The sequence below is a fragment of the Bos taurus genome, chromosome 1 (assembly GCF_002263795.3).
Source record: "Bos taurus isolate L1 Dominette 01449 registration number 42190680 breed Hereford chromosome 1, ARS-UCD2.0, whole genome shotgun sequence".
In the NCBI taxonomy this organism is placed as follows: domain Eukaryota; kingdom Metazoa; phylum Chordata; class Mammalia; order Artiodactyla; family Bovidae; genus Bos; species Bos taurus.
Window position 1 is genome coordinate 10,025,890 of NC_037328.1, and position 20,577 is coordinate 10,046,466.

Consider the following 20,577-nt stretch of genomic DNA (forward strand, 5'->3'; position numbering starts at 1 on the left):
AATCAAAAGGAACTAAAACTGGAATCAAGGATTCAGTCTGTTTCTGAGGGAAGGATCAAGACTTCAGCAAATAGAAAAATCGGTTTGACATTGTTGAGAATTCAGGATACATCCCTGTGTTAAGCAGGCACCCTAATTCAGTTCAGAATCTTCCCCTGTCAGCATGGTGGCAGGGACTGTTCACACAGGCTCACTGAAAGAAAAACATTTACCAGTGGTGAATTAAAATCAGAATTTCTGTTCCCTAAGCTCCTGTGCTTCAGTAGGTAGAAAGAGGCAAAGAGGGAATAAAAAGAGAAAAAATATTTTATACTTAAAAGAGTTAATAGTATCCATGTAGGTTGCATATCTGAATAAGGCTAGAAGGGGATATACAAATAGCATCTCTCCTCACACGCATATTTGAAAGAAGTCAAAAGTCTACTTCTTAAGTCTCTCAGAATAATTCTTTAAGAATGATCATTCCACTATCATATGTAAAGTAGGTAGGTAGTGGGAAGCTCCTGTATACCACAGGGAGCTCAGATTGGTGCTCTGTGATGATCTAGAGGGGTGGGATGGGATGGGTGGAAAGCAGGCTCAAGAGGAAGGAGAATATATGTATTCAGTTCCGTTCAGTCGCTCAGTCATGTCTGACTCTTTGCAACCCCATGAACCACAGCACTCCAGGCCTCCTTGTCCATCACCAACTCCCAGAGTCCACCCAAACCCATGTCCATTGAGTTGGTGATGCCATCCAACTATCTCATCCTCTGTCATCCCCTTCTCCTCCCACCTTCAACCTTTCCCAGCATCAGGGTCTTTTCAAATGAGTCAGCTCTTCACATCAGGCAGCCAAAGTATTGGAGTTTCAGTTTCAGCACCAGTCCTTCCAATGAACACCCAGGACTGATCTCCTTTAGAATGGACTGGTTGGATCTCCTTGCAGTCCAAGGGACTCTCAAGAGTCTTCTCCAACACCACAGTTCAAAAACATCAATTCTTCAGTGCTCAGCTTTCTTTATAGTCCAACTGTCACATCCATACATAACTACTGGAAAAACCATAGCCTTGACTAGATGGACCTTTGTTGACAAAGTAATGTCTCTGCTTTTTAATATGCTGTCTAGGTTGGTCATAACTTTCCTTCCAAGGAGTAAGCGTCTTAATTTCACAGCTGCATCACCATCTGCAGTGATTTTGGAGCCCAAAAAATAGCTTATTCACACTGTTGCACAGCAGAAGCCAACACAATATTGTAAAGCTACCAGGGAAGTTGTAAAGCTATTACCTCCAAATTAAAAATGTATTTTAATTAAAAAAAAAAAGTTCCATCATTTCCATGGAGTCAGTCCCCTCTCCCAAGTCCTTCCCATCTAGCTCTAACCACCATCCCATACCTCCTTCAGTCTCTACCTTGGCTGTTCCAATCCTATGAAAAAGTTCTCTAAATTCCCATTCCCTCAACTCTAAGATGAGGCTAATTATACTTTTATTGGAGGCTTGTGCAGAGAATTGAGTGAAATACTATGTAAGTAGCTCTTGAACAATGCTTGGCACATAAAATGTCCTCAGTTAAATAAACCATTAATGTTCATTTATCATTAAAAATTCTGATTATTTTATTTTCCTGTTTATAATCCTAAAATTACATTCCATAGCACCCAGAATAAGTTCAGACTTCTAAGTTTAGTTTCTATGAACTTTATAATCTGCCTACTTTTAGCCTCATCTCCTTAACCATCTCAAATGCCACATCTTCCCTAGACATGTGGGACAACTGTGGTTTTCAGCACATACCATACTAGGCCCTCAGCATATCCACATGGCTGTCATCTCTCTTGAACTCCTTTATTCTTTTTATGAGCTAGAAGATTCTTATGCATCTTTTAAAACACAGATCTCATCTCAGAATTGGATGGAAAATGTCCTCTTTCCCCACAATTGTACCTACATCTTTGAGTCAGGACATCAAAGCTTTTGTCATCTTGTTCTATTTGCGCTTCTTAACTTGATTCTCTATACCTACCCCATCAATCCAGTACCATAACTTCTATCGGGACAAGGGTCTTGTCTATGTCTTCATGTCTTCCTATGCCTGGCACACAGCCAGTGTTCAATGCAGATAGATGAAGGAAGGATAGAAGAAAAGAAAGGAGGGAGGGGTAAGAGAGGAGCAAACAGGAAGATAAAAGTTAATGGATGAAAAAGGGAAAACCAACTCTATTTCTTACTATGTTAGCGTTCCCTGGTATTAGTTGTTCAGCTCCCAAAAGCTCACAGACCTTCATTTTCCTGCATCAGGAGATGTTACAATCCCCTATATGGACAGTTCTGGTCTTCGTCTTCCTGCAGACAGTCTCCCAGGCGGCTTTCATTCTGTACTCCCTATTCCACCAAATCCTTGCCACCAGCCTTTTTTTTTTTTTTTTTTTAACCCACTGTGATCTGCTGATCTTCATCCTAACAAATGATCTTTTATTAATTCTGGAGAGATTTACCCCTTTGACTTTTTACAGTGCTCTTTCAATGATGGGAACAAACGGACAGCCTGTGACAAGAGCTGGAGGGAGAAGTTTGTGCTTTCCTAGTATTACTTCCCAGTAACTCAGGGATACACTGAACAAAGAAATTGAGCACCTGCTCTTTGTCTGATAGTGCATGATGCACAAGAAATACAAAAGCTGATAAGTGATGGTCCTAGTTTGGGAAGAGCTCCCAGATGAATGAATTCTTTCAGCTGACATTGTTTTGAGTCCCTCCTGTGTATCAGGCACTGTACTTGCTGCTGGGGAAACAACAGTGAACAACAGAAAAAGTCCCCCTTTTCAAGGCAGTGACACCCTAGAAAGGAAAGCAGACAATAAACATTCAGGATGCTCTGAGGATAAATGAATGAAGTGGAACAAAGGTGAGCACTGGGAGATCAATTATCCACTCGAAGTTGACCAATCAAGAGTGACTGTACACTTCTTACAGTAGGGTGGTAATGGTGGTTAAAAACAAACAAAAACTACTAAATTCTATAGAGTCAACTGAATCTGCTGACAGATTGTTTTATTTCTTTTTATTTTAAAAAATTCTGGCTGTGCTGGGTCTTCATTGTGGCACATGGGTTCTAAAACTTGTGAGCTCAGTAATTGCCGTGCGAGGGCTTGGTTGCCCCACAGCATGCAGATCTCAGTTCCTTGACCAGGGATCAAACTCATGTCCCACTGGACCACCAGGGACGTTCTCATGCTGACAGATTAAACGCAAGTTATTAAAGAGAAACATGAGTCTCCCTAACGTAGGTATTTTGGATTATGTATCTGAGAGAAAAAGAGCTGTCTTTACTTGAGTTGGAAAAGTCAGCAAGATGAGTAGGTTTTTTTCAGTGAATCAGGAAGCAAGATCATGATCAGAGAGTAAAGAATAGAGAGGAAATGTGGAGAAGAGAGGCGAATTGGTTGTCTGGGAGAGTATTTAATTGCCTATTCCCTCTGAGGTTTGAAGTTTAGAGGAAGATGAATGATAAAATGTTTAACATTATGCAGTATGCTTGAGATGCCTAGAAAGAATAACAGCATTTATATATAATCACTGTGAGATGTAATCACGAAAAGACATACGGTGTACATTTCAATAAGGATGTGTTGTGTTGGTGGAACTGTAATAGTGATATAACTTATCACAATAGGGCTTCAGGCCATCATTCTCCTGTATTAGAGTTAAGACGGGAACATTTTGTATTTTAGGAAAGAACTGTTTTATTCTTCGTGAATTAAGATAAAGGACCACCAATCCTTTAAGAATATGATGCTTCTTTACAGCAGGAGAACTTATAGATCATGAGTAATGGCTTATGTTATAGAAATAAATGAATATTCACCAACAGCAGAGAAGAGCATGGTTAACTCCTCTCTGCAAGGACATTAACTTCGTGCATGTCCAGCTTTATTAAATATTTAGCTGCAGTTGAAAACCTGTGAAAAGCAAAACCTTCAGTCCATACATTAGAAGAGTTAGAATGCATCTCAAAGTTTATCATCTGTATTTTGACCAAGGAACACTGGGTGTATTTTTCTAGCACTTTATGTAGGATGTATTGAGTTCTTATATTTCAATAAATAGAATTTATCCCCTGTTTACATGATAAAAAAGTGTTTTAAGATGGAATAAATGATGAACGGTGGCAAATTTTACTGTTGGTCAAAATAAAATAAAGGCTGAGGTTTACCTTTAAAGCTGACCATTTTAGAGTCATTGGTGACCATGACAAGAGCAGATTTTGAGAAGTAGGGGGGAAGAGAGCCTGATAAGAGGAGGTTTCAGAGAGGATAAAAGGAGAATAACTGGAAATATGAATATAAATAAGCCCCTCCTCTAAAGGGTTCTCTCCAAGAAGAACAGAAAGATAGAGTCATAGCTGCAAGAGCATATAGGACAAGGGTGGGTTGTTTAAATGGAAGATCCCATGGTTCCTTTGAAAGCTAACAGAAATGACACTGTGTGAGTAGAAGGGATAGTGCAGGAAGAGAGAAGTCATTGAGAAGTAGAGGGAAAATGGAAACTAATGATGAAATAGAGGAATTGGCTCTAGATAAAAGGAGGGAGAACAGATCAACCATGGTCACTGGAGATTAAGGCAAAGAAAAGATGTATTAGATTTACTAAGGGAACATATCAAGTTCTTTTTTGGATTTTTTTTTTTTTTTTCAGGGAAATACAAAGCAAAGTTGAGACTGAGAAATGGGGAGATAGTGGAGGTTTGGGAGAAAGCAGAGGTATAAACTAGTTAGTCTCCTGGGACAATTTTTAATTGTCTGTCCTCTCTGTAAACAAAATAAAAAACAAAATATTTTATTTTGTTTAAAATGCTGGTTTTGACCGACTAAATTGATTTTCTAACACATCGCTGGATCACTATTCACAGTGTCAAAATTCCACCCTGAGGCAACTCTGCCCTATAGAAAAGTGGGCAAAACATCAGTATGACATATTCGGAGCTCCTGGGAGGTTTTAAACATTTGCGATGACTGGAAAGATTGTTGCATTGGTAGTGTACAGAATGGATTAGAACTGTGAGGCTGGAGGTGAAGAAGAGTGCTAGAAGATCATCACCATAGTCTTAACAAGAGATTATGAGTACAGGAACTGGGCATTAAATTTGTGGATTGGCAGCAGGAAAGATTTAAGAGATAAGTAAATAGAATTAGTGAGATTTGCTCACGATTCTATCTGGATGTTTGGTGTTGATGAAAGAGGTGAAATGACTGAGAGAGAAGATTCAAGAATATTTTCCAAGTTGTCCATTTTATTTGCATATAGTTGCTGATAGTAGTCTCTTATGATCCTTTTATTTCTGTGTTGTCTGTTGTGATCTATCCATTTTCATTTCTGATCCTGTTGATTTGATTTTTCTCCTTTTGTTTCTTGATGAGTCTGGCTAATGGTTTGTCAATTTTATTTATCTTCTCAAAGAACAAGCTTTTGGCTTTGTTGATTTTTGCTATGGTCTCTTTTGTTTCTTTTGCATTTATTTCTGCCCTAATTTTTAAGATTTATTTCCTTCTACTAACCCTGGGGTTCTTCATTTCTTCCTTTTCTAGTTGCTTTAGGTGTAGAGTTAGGTTATTTATTTGACTTTTTTCTTGTTTCTCGAGGTAAGCCTGTATTGGTATGAACCTTCCCCTTAGCACTGCTTTTACAGTGTCCCGTAGGTTTTGGGTTGTTGTGTTTTCATTTTCATTTGTTTCTATGCAATTTTAATTTCTTTTTTTATTTCTTCTGTGATTTGTTGGTTACTAAGCAGCCTGTTGTTCAGCCTCCATATGTTGGAATTTTTAATAGTTTTTCTCCTGTAATTGACATCTAATCTTATTGCATTGTGGTCAGAAAAAATGCTTGGAATGATTTCTATTTTTTTGAATTTACCAAGGCTAGATTTATGGCCCAGGATGTGATCTATCCTGGAAAAGGTTCCATGTGCACTTCAGAAAAAGGTGAAATTCATTGTTTTGGGGTGAAATGTCCTATAGATATCAATTAGGTCTAACTGGTCTATTGTATCACTTAAAGTTTGTGTTTCCTTGTTAATTTTCTGTTTAGTTGATCTATCCATAGGTGTGAGTGGGGTATTAAAGTATCCCACTATTATTGTGTTATTGTTAATTTCCCCTTTCATACTTGTTAGCATTTGTCTCACATATTGCAGTGCTCCTATGTTGGGTGCGTATATATTTATAATTGTTATATCTTCTTCTTAGGTTGATCCTTTGATCGTTACATAGTGCCCATCTTTGTCTCTTTTCACAGCCTTTGTTTTAAAGTCTATTTTATCTGATATAAGTATTGCTACTCCTGCTTTCTTTTGGTCTCTATTTGCATGGAATATCTTTTTCCAGCCCTTCACTTTTAGTCTGTATGTGTCCCTTATTTCGAGGTGGGTCTCTGGTAGACAACATATATAGGGATCTTGTTTTTGTATCCATTCAGCCACTCTTTGTCTTTTGATTGGGGCATTCAACCCATTTATATTTAAGGTAATTATTGATAAGTATGATCCCATTGCCATTTACTTTATTGTTTTGGGTTTGAGTTTATACACCCTTTCTGTGTTTCCCATTTAGAGAAGATCCTTTAGCATTTGTTGGAGAGCTGGTTTGGTGGTGCTGAATTCTCTCAGCTTTTGCTTGTCTGTAAAGCTTTTGATTTCTCCTTCATATTTGAATGAGATCCTTGGAAGGAATGGATACATTCTTAGAAAAGTACAACTTTCCAAAACTGAACCAGGAAGAAATAGAAAATCTTAACAGGCCCATCACAAGCACGGAAATTGAAACTGTAATCAGAAAACTTCCAACAAACAAAAGCCCAGGAACAAACAGCTTCACAGCTGAATTCTACCAAAAATTTAGAGAAGAGCTAACACTTATTCTACTCAAACTCTTCCAGAAAATTGCAGAGGAAGGTAAACTTCCAAACTCATTCTTTGAGGCCACCATCACCCTAATACTAAAACCTGACAAAGATGCCACAAAAAAAGAAAACCACAGGCCAATATCACTGATGAGCACAGATGCAAAAATCCTTAACAAAATTCTAGCAAACAGAATCCAACAGCATATTAAAAAGATCATACATCATGACTAAGTAGACTTTATCCCAGGGATGCAAGGATTCTTCAATACCCACAAATCAATCAATGTAATACACCACATTAACAAATTGAAATATAAAAACCATATGATTATCTCAATAGATACAGAGGAAGCCTTTGACAAAATTCAACATCCATTTATGATAAAAACCCTCCAGAAAGCAGGAATAGAAGGAACATACCTCAACATAATAAAAGCTATATATGACAAACCCTCAGCAAACATTATCTTCAATGGTAAAAAATTGAAAGCATTTCCCCTAAAGTCAGGAACAAGACAAGGGTGCCTACTCTCACCACTACTATTTGACATAGTTTTGGCCACATCAATCAGAGCAGAAAAATAAAAGGAATCCAGATTGGAAAAGAAGTAAAACTCTCATTGTTTGCAGATGACATGATCCTCTACATAGAAAACCCTAAAGATTCCACCAGAAAATTACTAGAGCTAATCAATGAATATAATAAAGTTGCAGGATACAAAATCAACACACAGAAATCCCTTGCACTCCTTTACACTAACAATGAGAAAACAGAAAGAGAAATTAAGGAAACAATTCCATTCACCATTGCAACGAAAAGAATAAAATACTTAGGAATATATCTACCATGAGGTGGATGAAACTGGAGCCTATTATACAGAGTGAAGTAAGCCAGAAAGAAAAATGCCAATACAGTATACTAACGCATATATATGGGATTTAGAAAGATGGTAACAATAACCCTGTATACGAGACAGCAAAAGAGACACTGATGTATAGAACAGTCTTTTGGACTCTGTGGGAGAGGGAGAGGGTGGGATGATTTGGAAGAATGGCATTGAAACATGTATAATATCATGTATGAAACAAGTCGCCAGTCGAGGTTCAATGCACAATACTGGATGCTTGGGGCTGGTGCAATGGGACGACCCAGAGGGATGGTATGGGGAGGGAGGAGGGAGGAGGTTTCAGGATGGGGAAAACATGTATACCTGTGGAGGATTCATTTTGATATTTGGCAAAACCAATACAATATTGTAAAGTTTAAAAATAACATAAAAAAGAAAGAAACAAAATACCTATATATAGAAAACTATAAAATACTGGTAAAGGAATCAAAGAGGACACAAATAGATGGAGAAATATACTGTGTTCATGGATCAGAAGAATCAATATAGTGAAAATGAGTATATGCCAGCAAATTTGGAAAACTCAGCAGTGCCCACAGGACTGGAAAAGGTCAGTTTTCATTCCAATCCTAAAGAAAGGCAATGCCAAAGAATGCTCAAACTACTGCACAATTGCACTCATCTCACACACTAGTGAAGTAATGCTCAAAATTCTCCAAGCCAGGCTTCAGCAATACATGAACCATGAACTTCCAGATGTTCAAGCTGGTTTTAGAAAAGGCAGAGGAACCAGAGATCAAATTGCCAACATCTGCTGGATCATCGAAGAAGCAAGAGAGTTGCAGAAAAAACATCTATTTCTGCTTTATTGACTATGCCAAAGCCTTTGATTGTGTGGATCACAATAAACTGTGGAAAACTGTGAAAGAGATGGGAATACCAGACCACCTGACCTGCATCTTGAGAAATCTATATGCAGGTCAGGAAGCAACAGTTAGAACTGGACATGGGACAACAGACTGGTTCCAAATAGGAAAAGGCTGTATATTGTCATCCTGCTTATTTAACTTCTATGCAGAGTATGTCATGAGAAATGCTGGGCTGGAGGAAGCACAAGCTGGAATCAAGATTGCTGGGAGAAATATCAATAACCTCAGATATGCAGATGACACCATCCTTATGGCAGAAAGTGAAGAGGAACTAAAAAGCCTCTTGATGAAAGTGAAAGTTGAAAGTGAAAAAGTTGGCTTAAAGCTCAACATTCAGAAAACGAAGATCATGGCACCTGGTCCCATCACTTCATGGCAAATAGATAGGGAAACAGTGGAAACAGTGTCAGACTTTCTTTTGGGGGGCTCCAAAATCACTGCAGATGGTGATTGCAGCCATGAAATTAAAAGACGCTTACTCCTTGGAAGGAAAGTTATGACCAACCTAGATAGCATATTAAAAAGCAGAGACATTACTTTGCCAACAAAGGTCCGTCTAGTCAAGGCTAAGGTTTTTCCAGTAGTCATGTATGGATGTGAGAGTTGGACTGTGAAGAAAGCTGAGCGCCAAAGAATTGATGCTTTTGAACTGTGGTGTTGGAGAAGACTCTTCAGAGTCCCTTGGACTGCAAGGAGATCCAACCAGTCCATTCTAAAGGAGATCAGTCCTGGGTGTTCATTGGAAAGACTGATGCTAAAGCTGAAACTTCAATACTTTGGCCACCTCATGCGAAGAGTTGACTCATTGGAAAAGACTCTGATGCTGGGAGGCATTGGGGGCAGGAGGAGAAGGGGACGACAGAGGATGAGATGGCTGGATGGCATCACTGACTCGACGGACATGGATTTGAGTGGACTCCAGGAGTTGGTGATGAACAGAGAGGCCTGGCATGCTGCGATTCATGGGGTTGCAAAGAGTCGGATACGACTGAGCAACTGAACCGAACTGTCCTCTCTGTGGAATGTTTCCTGTAGAACACCACCCCCACCCCACCGCCATCAAATCCATGAAAGCCTTTATCATGGCTACAGATGGTGATGGAGAGGGGAGCTCTCAATCTAAATCTGGTTAATTCCATCTTCTCTAAGACCTCAACCTTCTGGATAAGCCTAGGAATGAGGACCTCACACAAGATAGAGGAATACTGATTCCTTCCATGGGAGTTTTGGCCCTGGAGATGAATGAGTCCATATCCTTCTAGAAAGTCTTGATTTGTGGAAATGCAAATCCTATTTCATGTCATGGGAAAATGAGAAGCACATCTGTGGGGGTGAGGCTGGGGAAAAATAAAACATATGTGCATAAATCACAAAGCGAGAGAATCCTCAGTGCCTTGTTAACCCTAATTCTAGGCATTCCTGAATCCTAGTCCTTCGATTGCAAGAGAATCCTTAATAGCTCTTGTTATTGTTCAGTTACTAAGTTGAGTCCGATTCTTTTGACACCCTATGGACTATAGCCCTCCAGACTCCTCTATCCATGGGATTTCCCAGGCAAGAATAATGGAGTGGGTTGCCATTTTCTTTTCCAGGGGATTTTCCCAACCCAAGGATAGAACCTGAGTCTCCTGCTTTGGCAGGTCGATTCTTTACCACTAAGCCACAGGGAAGCCCCCTTAATAGTTTATCATACCCCTTTTGGCTTGACATACTTTGACTTTGGTTTCTATCACATGCAACTGGGAGATTCCAAAGTAAGCCATGCTCCATCATGGCCGATATTGTGAATAAGCAGAATAGGCACTAAGGGTATATAATGTGATAGATTCAGGAATGTGAAACTTCTTGAGCAAAGCATCTTCCCCCAACTCACCAATTGTGATTTATGAAATTCCACGATAAGGGTGAAAGGGAGTTACCATTTACAGAGCATTTCAGGAGTCTAACCCTAAGCCAGGTGTCTTAAAAATATTATCTCATTAAGATATTAATATTATCTCATTAAGTCCTTTGGCACTGGAGAAAAGCTTATTCTTCCAGAGCCCATGGAAGAAATATCTCTTCCTAAAATGCATACATATGTGTCTAAAATATTATTGCATATGCTATTATTCTAACTTAAGGTGAGAGTACATTAATTGTGATATTTATAAATATTGTTTTTGTTGTTCAGTCACTAAATCATGTCCAATTCTTTGTGACCCCATGGACTGCAATATGCCAGGCTTCCCTGTCCTTCACCATCTCCCAGAGTTTGCTCAAACTCATGTCCATTGAGTTAACCATCTCATCCTTTGTACCCCACCCCCTTCTCCTCCTGCCTTCAATCTTTCCTAGCATCAGAGTCTTTGCATCAGAGTATTGGAGGACTTTAGCATCAGTCCTTCCAATGAGTATTCAGTGTTGATTTTCTTTAGGATTGCCTGGTTTGATCTCCTTGCAGTCCAAGGCACTTTCAATAGCCTTCTCCAGCACCGCAATTCAAAAGAATCAATTATTTGGCACTCAGCCTTCTTTACAGTCCAACTCTCACATCTGTACATGACTACTGGAAAAAAACACAGCTTTGACTATACGGACCTTTGTTGGCAAAGTGATATCTCTGCTTTTTAATATGCTGTCCAGGTTTGTCATAGTAAATTATGATTAAATGATAAGAATCAGAGAGGTAAAATGTGAATTCTTGAGCTAGAGACCAAGACATTGAAAATAAGATTACAGTAGACAGAGGGCTGGAAGTGTAGTGGCAGCCATAAAGAACACAAGAGCATACAGAGGTAAATCAAACATAAAATGAAAAGCTGTAGGCAGTTGCTGAAAGAAACATGTCCAGACATATAAAAAAGTATCTGGGAAGGAGAGAGACTGGTGTGTGGCAATGCCTATTACTGGAATCAGTTATTGCTGAGTATGTCAGGTGAGCATTCTCCACTGGATTATAAGGTTGGAAGGGATTACACAAAAAGGAATGTCCTTAGTTATCAGAAGTTCAAAAGAGAAACATCTGCCTGGATTCAGACTGAAAGCCAGCCGTGGAAGAAATATGTGGTACAAAGAATAAATGTCCATAAAAGCCAACTCTATCTCATGGAAAGCTTTTTATTTTCAGTTAGAATAAATAACAGGATGTTGTACTTACTGAAATTCAGCCACCAAACAGAAAGATATCCAATGTATATACATTTATACAATATATACATGAGATAGATATTGGATATCTCTTTGATTTGATAGTGAAATTAAAATGTAAAAATATGAATATAAATAAATACGTGTATTTATGTGTGATACTTTATAAATATTATTATTATTATTAAGGAAGAATTCCTGGGAAGGATTCAATGTCAAAGGGGCAAGGCTGTCATTTGAAATGCATAAATTCTTTAACAATGAGTTCCCTGCAGAGAAAAAGGTCAATAGTAAAATCCTTACACTCACCCCAGGTTTGGAACTAGGAAATCTACCCATTTAAACTACTTATTGGATAGTTTAAATCTTTGTTCTAGAATTTTGCTTTTCCCAGCATTCAGGCCGTGCTGAAGGAGAGCTGTTTATAATCTGAGAATGTGTGTGCTAAGTCACTTCAGTCCTGTCTGACTGTTTGTGATCCCATGGACTGTAGCCCACCAGGCTCCTCTGTCCATGGGATTCTCCAGGTAAGAATATTGGAGTGGGTTGCCATGTCCTCCTTCAGGGGATCTTGCCAACCTAGATATTGAACCTGTGACTACATCTCCTGCATTGGCAGGCAGGTGCTTTCCCACTAGCACCACCTGGGGAGCCACAGTCTTGGAAGGGTTCATCCAGCTATTCGAGGCTCAGTTCTCCCTTCCCAATTTTCTTTTCCCATCTGAGTCTCATTTGAGAGACTTGTCCTTAAGCAGTTCTCTAATCAAGGGGTAGGAAAAATATTTCTGAACAAAAGGAATTATAATGCTTTTCAAAATGGCATATTCAAATGTGATTTGAAAGGAATAATCTGAAAAGTTAACATTTTGCCCATTATCACAGAGACAGAGAATGCTAGATCTGAAAAGGAATTTAGGAGCCACTTCATACAAAATGCTTATTTCGTTCATAGGTAAACTAAGGCCCAGATAGCCAAAAAGACAGGACCACTGTTCACAGTGACCTGACCAAACAGTTAGAAGGAGATCAGAGATGTTCCACTCACAGCACCAATTTCTTCTGAAACACACCTTCTAAGACTTTTTAAGAACTTTCATAAACTCCTGATATCATTTGAATCTACATATTAATAGCCAACATAGAAAAGATCACTAAAAGATGATTAACTAATTAAAAAATCTCAACAGTACATACCCTTTGTGAATGAAGCCAAGCAATTCGTTAAAATTGGAAGTGGGCAAACTGTATATCATAAAAGTAATGCTCTATTGTTAAATTTATCCATGTACTACATAGATGATCACCATAAAGTTACCCCCCGAATCCTATTTATTATAGAGTGACCAAAAATGGCTCTGGAAAAAAAAAAATAGCAGTACCCTAGAAGGAGTGGTTACTAACAAAGAATATCCAACTGATGGTCTTTTTTCCATCAAGAGCGCTGGCAGCAGAGCACAACAGATCTTCACCCAAGAAGATAGCTGACAAAATATAGACTAGCTGGACAGGGACAGCAGAACCAGGAATTTGATTAAATTCAGGAACTGTTATGACAGAAAATGTTTGTTAAAACATAAGAATGAAGGCACAGATTAAATAGTCAAATAGGCTAGATTTTGCTGAAGTGTTCCCTTCCCTGAGATGGGGTGGGATGCAGAGACAGAAGATGTCAACCAACTAGACAGGAGTCCAGAAACTCAGACAAGGTCTTTTTCAGGGCAGTTAAGGAAGGATGGAAAGAGAGGAACCTCAGGAAGAAAGGTAAGAGATGAACTCTGCAGAAATGTGAGGAATGCAGGAATAAAGTTGAGGCAGGCACCAACAGAGAGTTCATCAAGAACACAGATTGGGTGACTATGTTACTGGGTCATGATCAGACCTACCCAGTGGACAAGAGGTGCTGTCAGGTTCAGCTGGCCAGCTCATTCTGTCTTAACAGACCCTCTGACGAGACAACCTGGGGCCTTAGCCCAGCCCAGTGACCATGAATCATGTGCTCCAGCACTAAGCCATTTTAACATAATGCCAAATGGAGGTGAAGAAAATAGGGTGCCTGCCCAAAGGAGCAGAAATAATGGGCCGGCTCTCCCTTTGGTGCATTAACCTTCAGGGGAGAAAAGAGCTTTAAGGACAGAGGATGCAGCAGCTTCTCAGGCATTAAGAAGATTAAGGGAAATCGTATTGGACTGAAGCAGAGAGGAAATGGTTTGCCCGTCTCAGAGAGGACATTTCTGTTGCTATTGCCCCTATAAACCACCTTCACCCTCGGTTCCAAATCGGGCAGGGCCAATGGGATTTGTTAAGCCAATATATCAAATTAGTCCTGCTGAGGAGACTCCGGAGGACGGCCTGGAGCCAAAGAGTGCTGTGAAATTTATCTAAGTGACAGGACACTTACAGGTGAAAATGGAGTTTCTAGCTGCCACTGTAGACAACAAAGCTAAAATGATGCTAATTAGAAAGCCTGCACCTTTAGCTCCAGGAAGAAAGAAAGATTCAGAGAGCAGTCCAATGTCCACCTAAAGTCTTTATTACCAGGCTGGAACTTGGGTGAAAATGTCTTGAACACAATCAGAAATTCAGAGATTTCCAGCACCATTAGGAGGACATGAGGGCTACAATGATGCACTCCTTTCACATTCACTGGATTAAGAATGATCAAGGTCACACAAATATTGCAAAAGCAAATAAATTGTCTACTTAGCTTTAAGGCAAGAGGATGTGGGAAGATATTCAGCAGCTGAGTAAACCCTGAGAGGCCCTGAGGGGCCCCCTTCAGCATGGAAAGCTTCCCTTCCATCATCCTCAGGATGTAGGAGGCATAAATTGTGCTTAGCAAAGCCATAGGAATCATCCAAACTTCTCACTGTAATGTGGTCACCTTCAACAGACCACAGCCAAACACATTCTACTGATTTATGCTCTTGAGGGTTCACAGCAAGTTCATCATCTTCATGTGGACCAGCTAAGCCCTCCCTCTCCCCAGCCAAACTTCTCTGTCTCAAGTACGCTTTCTCAGGAAGCAGGCTCTAAGAGTTTAATGTGCAGAATGTTTACCTAGGAGAGGCTTAAGTTTCAACACTGGGGCAAAGACGGAAAAGAAGCAAGATCGGCCAAAGTTGAGTCATGACGCAGATCTATGACAGCCTCAGTCAATGTCATGGCAGTCCTGATGTAAGATGTGTCTTCAGAGTTGTCCTGAGCTGGGCCAAGATGGCCAGAACTTTAAACCCTCCCTGATCAGTCACTGGATATGGGCTACTCCAGGAACGGGTACAATCAACAGGCAGAGCAGCTTATTGTGGCTCAGCAGTCTCTGAGGAGCTGACAGCTGAAGGCTGGTATTGACAGCATCCCAGCAGCTAGAGCAGTAGATTGTTCCTTAAAGGCAGATCTGGATATGGCACATCACATTGTCCATCACATGCTGTCCACATGTTTCCTAAATTCCCACACAACTCCAGGAAGCAAACATGAATTGAAGTTTGAACCTCCCCAACCTTTTTCAAAGCAGAAACCATAGGAGGAAAAGAAAAAATGCCAAGCACGAAAAATGTTTTGATGCCAAGCACCTTGAAGAATTAAAGTAACAGCCTCTGGTGTTGCAATTATGAGACAAAGATTGAAAGGTGGCTTTGCTTTAAATCAATGATGGCATCACCGATGAGAGGGACATGAGTTTGAGTAGGCTCCAAGAGTTGGTGATGGACAGGGAAGCTGGTCCCATTGCTGTCGTCCATGGGGTCTCAAAGAGTCAGACAAGACTGAGCAACTGGACTGAACTGAACTGAATGTCTTCCCATTGTCCCCCTTCTGTGAAATGTTCACAAGTTTCACTCAATCAGTGACTTCCTGTTAAGGGTCTGCTATGTGATCAGCATTGCACTAGATCCAGCTGTGAGAGATGCCAGAGAAACACTCAAAAGGATCTCTAACTTTGAGGACGTTTTGGTCTATATGGGAAGAGAGCATAAACACACAAGGGCATAGGAGAACATCTTTTTGCTCAACTACAAGCTCTTCGCAGGTTGAGAGAGCATAGTATAACGTGGTACAGCAAATTTTTACTTAATTACAGTATGAACTTGGTCACATTATTGAAGTGACATTGATCAAGGCAGTTACATCTCTAAGGACCAGTTTCCTTTTTTATATTGAAGTATTGTTGATCATAATGTACAAATTATAGGTGTACAATGTAATGATTCACATTTTTAAAAGGTTATACTCCATTATAGTTATTTTAGAATATTGGCTATATTCCCTAATATTATACAGTATATCCTTGTAGATTATTTTATACCTAATAGCTTGTACCTCTTTTCCTCTTACCACTAGACTGCCGCCCCCAACCCCCATCTAGCGTACTTAGCTTACCAGTGTGTTGTGAAAATTAAATAATTCAAAGGTTGTAAGCATGCTTTGTAAGTTATGAGAGGCAATGCAGACATTTGCTGCTCCTTTCATGCCCCACTCTTAGTGTATCAGAGAAGGAAGAGAAAAACCGCTGAGCTGGAAGAGTTAAGAGATTTCAGAGGAGAGTCAAACATTCGAGCAAGGGCTGCGAACTGGCTGCTTCTGTGATGTATTCTTGGTGACGTTAGTCCTGTCTCTTCTGAACACCTTTAGAAGGGGCGAATCATTCTAAACATGTTCCAGGTTCAAGCCAGGCACATCCTTCCCACTGTCTGTAAAGCCCACTGATGAACAAGCACTGGGAACAGAGCGGGGTCAAAGAGTTTGTTACGGAAATTATTGCAGCAGAACGGAGCGCATGTGGGAAGAACTTCCTACCTATTGAAGTGGCCTGTGTGGGCGGAGTCAGAGAAGGCTGGAACCAAGAAGCCAGGATCGGCTGGAGGCTGTCGGGTGGTCGTATTTTCATGACTAATTAGCTTATTACGCTTTATCGAGGAGGCGGGAGGGTTAAATTGAGGTTTAGAGTTGTCATGGGTAAACAGTGGAGTGGGGAGGGGAGGAGGCTGAGTCACTCTTGTATGGGTAGCGTGACCCTGTCTTGTCCCAAATGTGGTCACAGTGCAGCTCTGTCTGAACACTGTATCTGTTATGTGAACAGGTTTATGATCCTCCAGAAAGGTCACAGCCTTGCTGGCAACAAAGTCATTTTCTTTATTTCTCATATCTTCCATACCACCACATGTACACATCTGTATAACTCTGGGTTTCTTCAGATACCTGAATTTGCTACTCTTATGGGCAGAATTGTGTCCCCCCAAAATGCATATGCTGAAACCCTAATCAAAGTATGTTAGACTGTGACTGTATTTGGAGATGGGGCCTTTAGAGAGGTGATCATGTTAAATGAGGCCATTAGGATGGACTCTAATCCATCCTGACCGCATCCTTATAAGAAGAGGAGAGAAGAACACACAGAGAGACATCACTGATGGACCACACAGAGGAAGGACTTCGTGAGGACACAGGAAGAAGATAGTCATCTGCACTCCAAGCAGAGAGGCCTCAGAAGAAACCAAGCCTGCCAACACTTTGATCTTGAACTTCCAGCCTCCAGAACTGTGAGAAAAAAATTTCTGTTGTTTAAGCCCTTCAGTCTGTGGTACTTTATTATGGAAGCCCTAGAAAACAAATACAGTTACCCTCCCTTCATTGAAATAAGACATCTTGTGAGTGACAATCCAGGCTGAGCGAAGACTAACTCTGCCAGGAGAAAGCTTAGAGAACTGGTATGAAGAATGGTCTTGCTCCTTGGAAGAAAAGCTATGATAAATCTAGACAGGATATCAAAAAGCAGAGATACCACTTTGCTAGCAAAGGTCCTTATAGTCAAAGCTATGGTGTTTCCAGTAGTCAGATACGGATGTGAAAGTTGGACCATTAAGAATACTAAGCACCAAAGAATTGATGCTTTCATATTGTGCTAGGGAAGACTCTCAAGAGTTCATTGGACTGCAAGGGGATCAAACCAGTGAATCCTAAAAGAAATTAACCCTGAATATTCATTGGAAGGACTGATGCTGAAGCTGAAGTTTCAATACTTTGGCTACTTGATGCGGAGAGCTGACTCATTGGAAAAGACCCTAATGCTGGGAAAGATTGAGGCCAGGAGGAGAAGGAGATGGCAGAGGATGAGATGGTTAGATAACACAACTGACTCAAAGGATATGAATTGAGCAAACTCCAGGAGATAGTAAAGGATAGGGAAGCCAGGCATGCTGCAGTCCATGGGGTCACAAAGAGTTGGACACGACTTAGTGACTGGAAAACAACAACTTGAAACATGAATTAGAATGTGGCCAGCAGAGGAGGAGGAAAGAGCATGCCTATGGCAGAGACTCTGGAAGTGTGGTCCCCACACCAGTAGCATCAGCCTCGTGTGGGAACTTGTTAAAAATGCAAATTCTCACCCCCCCCCCTTCTTACACAGACTAAATCAGAATCTCTGGGGTAGGGCTCAGCCATCTGTATTCAACAAGCACTCCAAGTGATGCTGTTGCCGGCCAGGGTTTAAAAACCACAGCCCTACGGTAGACGAGAAGGTTCCCAAGTGCAATCATGAGTAATTCAGTGTAGCTAATAAATACTAGCATGACTCAGAAAGGTTTAAAGAGAGAAGTGAGCATGGATTGAGGCCTTGAAAGAGGTAGAAGGTGGGTGGTATGAGGAAGAGGAGAGGCAGTCGGGGATACAGAAATAAGGAGTGGAAGCTCCTGCCTCTGGGTTAATCCTTAGCTTAGGACTTGAGGTCTAAACACTGCAGTGCCCTAAGGTGAACATGACCCTAAAATTAAGATGCTTAGGACCAAGGGCACATTATTCTAGATTTTCTTCCATGACAAAGACTTAATGAAGAAGTTCTTCAACATTCATTTGAAGTGGTGAAAAACACTTAAAACAGTCTATCCAAAAAAGTTAAAAGTTCTCAGGCTGAGAATTATGGTCATTGGAAGAGATATTTTAAAGCCAAATTGAAGAGGATGTAAAAGTTGCATTAATCGTCCAGAAAGCATCCTTTGTGTGGAATGCAACCTCGGCTTATAGGCTTTTAGTGAAATTAAATCTCTTCACACCTCGCCAAACTTGTGACTTTCCCGTATGAGGGAATCGGAGCCCACCTTCCGGAAAAGGGTTGCCGCAGTGCTCATCTGCCAACGTTTTACTGGCGAGGGGTGGGGAGGGGGTAATTGATGCAGCAGCCGAAGAACAAAAACCATGAGCCCAGTGGGGAAAGACAATCTCCATCATGATACTTTGGACTTAATGAAATTTGCTGTTAGCAAATTGAGTCCTTCAAATCTAAGATTGGAAAGTTGTAATCAGTCTTTCATTCAGGCTGGGTTGTTTCTGTTCTTTTGTGTTTACAGAATCGATCTGAGTTGCTTTTGCTTTCCCATGCCACATGAATGCCTCTGACCAATTATTCATCCTTTCTGCCCTCCTGACGGGGATGAGTTTGTGTGCTGTAAATCATTGTCCCATTCAGTGTATTTGCTTGGAACTTGAACTTCTGTGTTGACAGTGAGTGACTAATTTGCATGCTTCTGTCTCCTCCCTTGCTCCATACCTTGCACAGATGTGATCATTTACGCTTTAGCTTTTTTGCATCCCTTTATAGCATGAACTCGTTTCTTCATGTTCATTTAACTGCACCCTGAGAGATTATCTATCCACATACTTGGTGGCAAAAGGCAAGAGCAGATGGCTCCAAAACTGAAATGGGAGTTCTTCTGAAAACTCAAAGGGAAAGATTGTGTTCAGGGACTGGGTTATGTGTATTTTGCATTTTTTAGTTCCCATAAAAAAGTTGACTTCCTCAAATCAGATATAGATTTGATGAAACCATTTATTCAGCAATGGCTTTTTTGCCCTTCTTTAACAGTGACATAAAATACTTGAGCATTTTCTTTCCTCACTGATAACAAAACTATTCAAATGCACTGCCATAATATTTATTTAATTAGTTTCCTGAAATCTTTCTATGGAGAAATAAATTCAACTTTACTCTTTCTTTTTTAGACATAAAATGAAGCTGACTTCTAGTGCTACAATATTTTACTGTGATCTGAGCCTCGCAAAGATGAAACCTGGAAAATACAAATTTAAAAGGTGCCTCATATAAACCGGACTGTTATTTTAATCAGCACTTCTATTCACTTTCTTTTTCTTTTTTTATTTACCAGCTTTCCTTCTGATTGTATCATAATAACTGTCTAGACACTGTTCCTAACTGATGGATTTTAAGAGACTGTACAAATGAAGCCAGAAAAAAATAAATTAGCAGTACTGTGCACTAAAGTGCCTCAGTTTAAAGCATTATGAATAGAAAAAGCACTGACCACTTACATATCAGCTAAGATAGCCTACTATCTATTCATTTTCTTCAAGGTTGTGATTAGAAAGTTCTTATCCAACCTGCTGGCCAAAGGTAGAATAAATAATGACTTACAACTGTATGTCTCTAGGTTCTCATTTAACTTTGTGTTTTATACTAGATGCCTGGGAATCTAGATTTGAAGGTTAAGTTACAACTTCAGTTATAATGGTCTTAGAGATTGGTCTTAGGAGTTTCTGACTTCTTCAGTCACTTGCAGGACTGTCATCAGATTCAAAGCTACAGTTACTAAGGTTTTACTTGAAGCAACATAACAATAACAATGACAATAAATAATATCAGAAACAATTCTCCCAGTCAATACTTAATCAGTAGGAACTGGTATAATCATAATGAAAGGTTTTTCAGCAGGTTGAAAACCATCTTATACCTTAAGCATCCCCTAATCCAGGGTCTTACCACTCCTCTTCTGCAGCCT

At 40.1% G+C, this 20,577-nt stretch overlaps 1 protein-coding gene across 1 annotated transcript in view; it reads left to right on the forward strand.

Moving 5' to 3' along the window:
- CYYR1 (cysteine and tyrosine rich 1) overlaps positions 1-20,258 on the forward strand; it is a 176,558-nt gene extending 156,300 nt beyond the window's left edge. Inside the window, exon 8 of the transcript XR_009494501.1 lies at positions 19,784-20,258. The gene's annotated coding sequence lies outside the window, so the exon portion shown is untranslated. The remainder of the gene's footprint in view (positions 1-19,783) is intronic.
- The last annotated feature ends 319 nt before the right edge of the window (positions 20,259-20,577 follow it).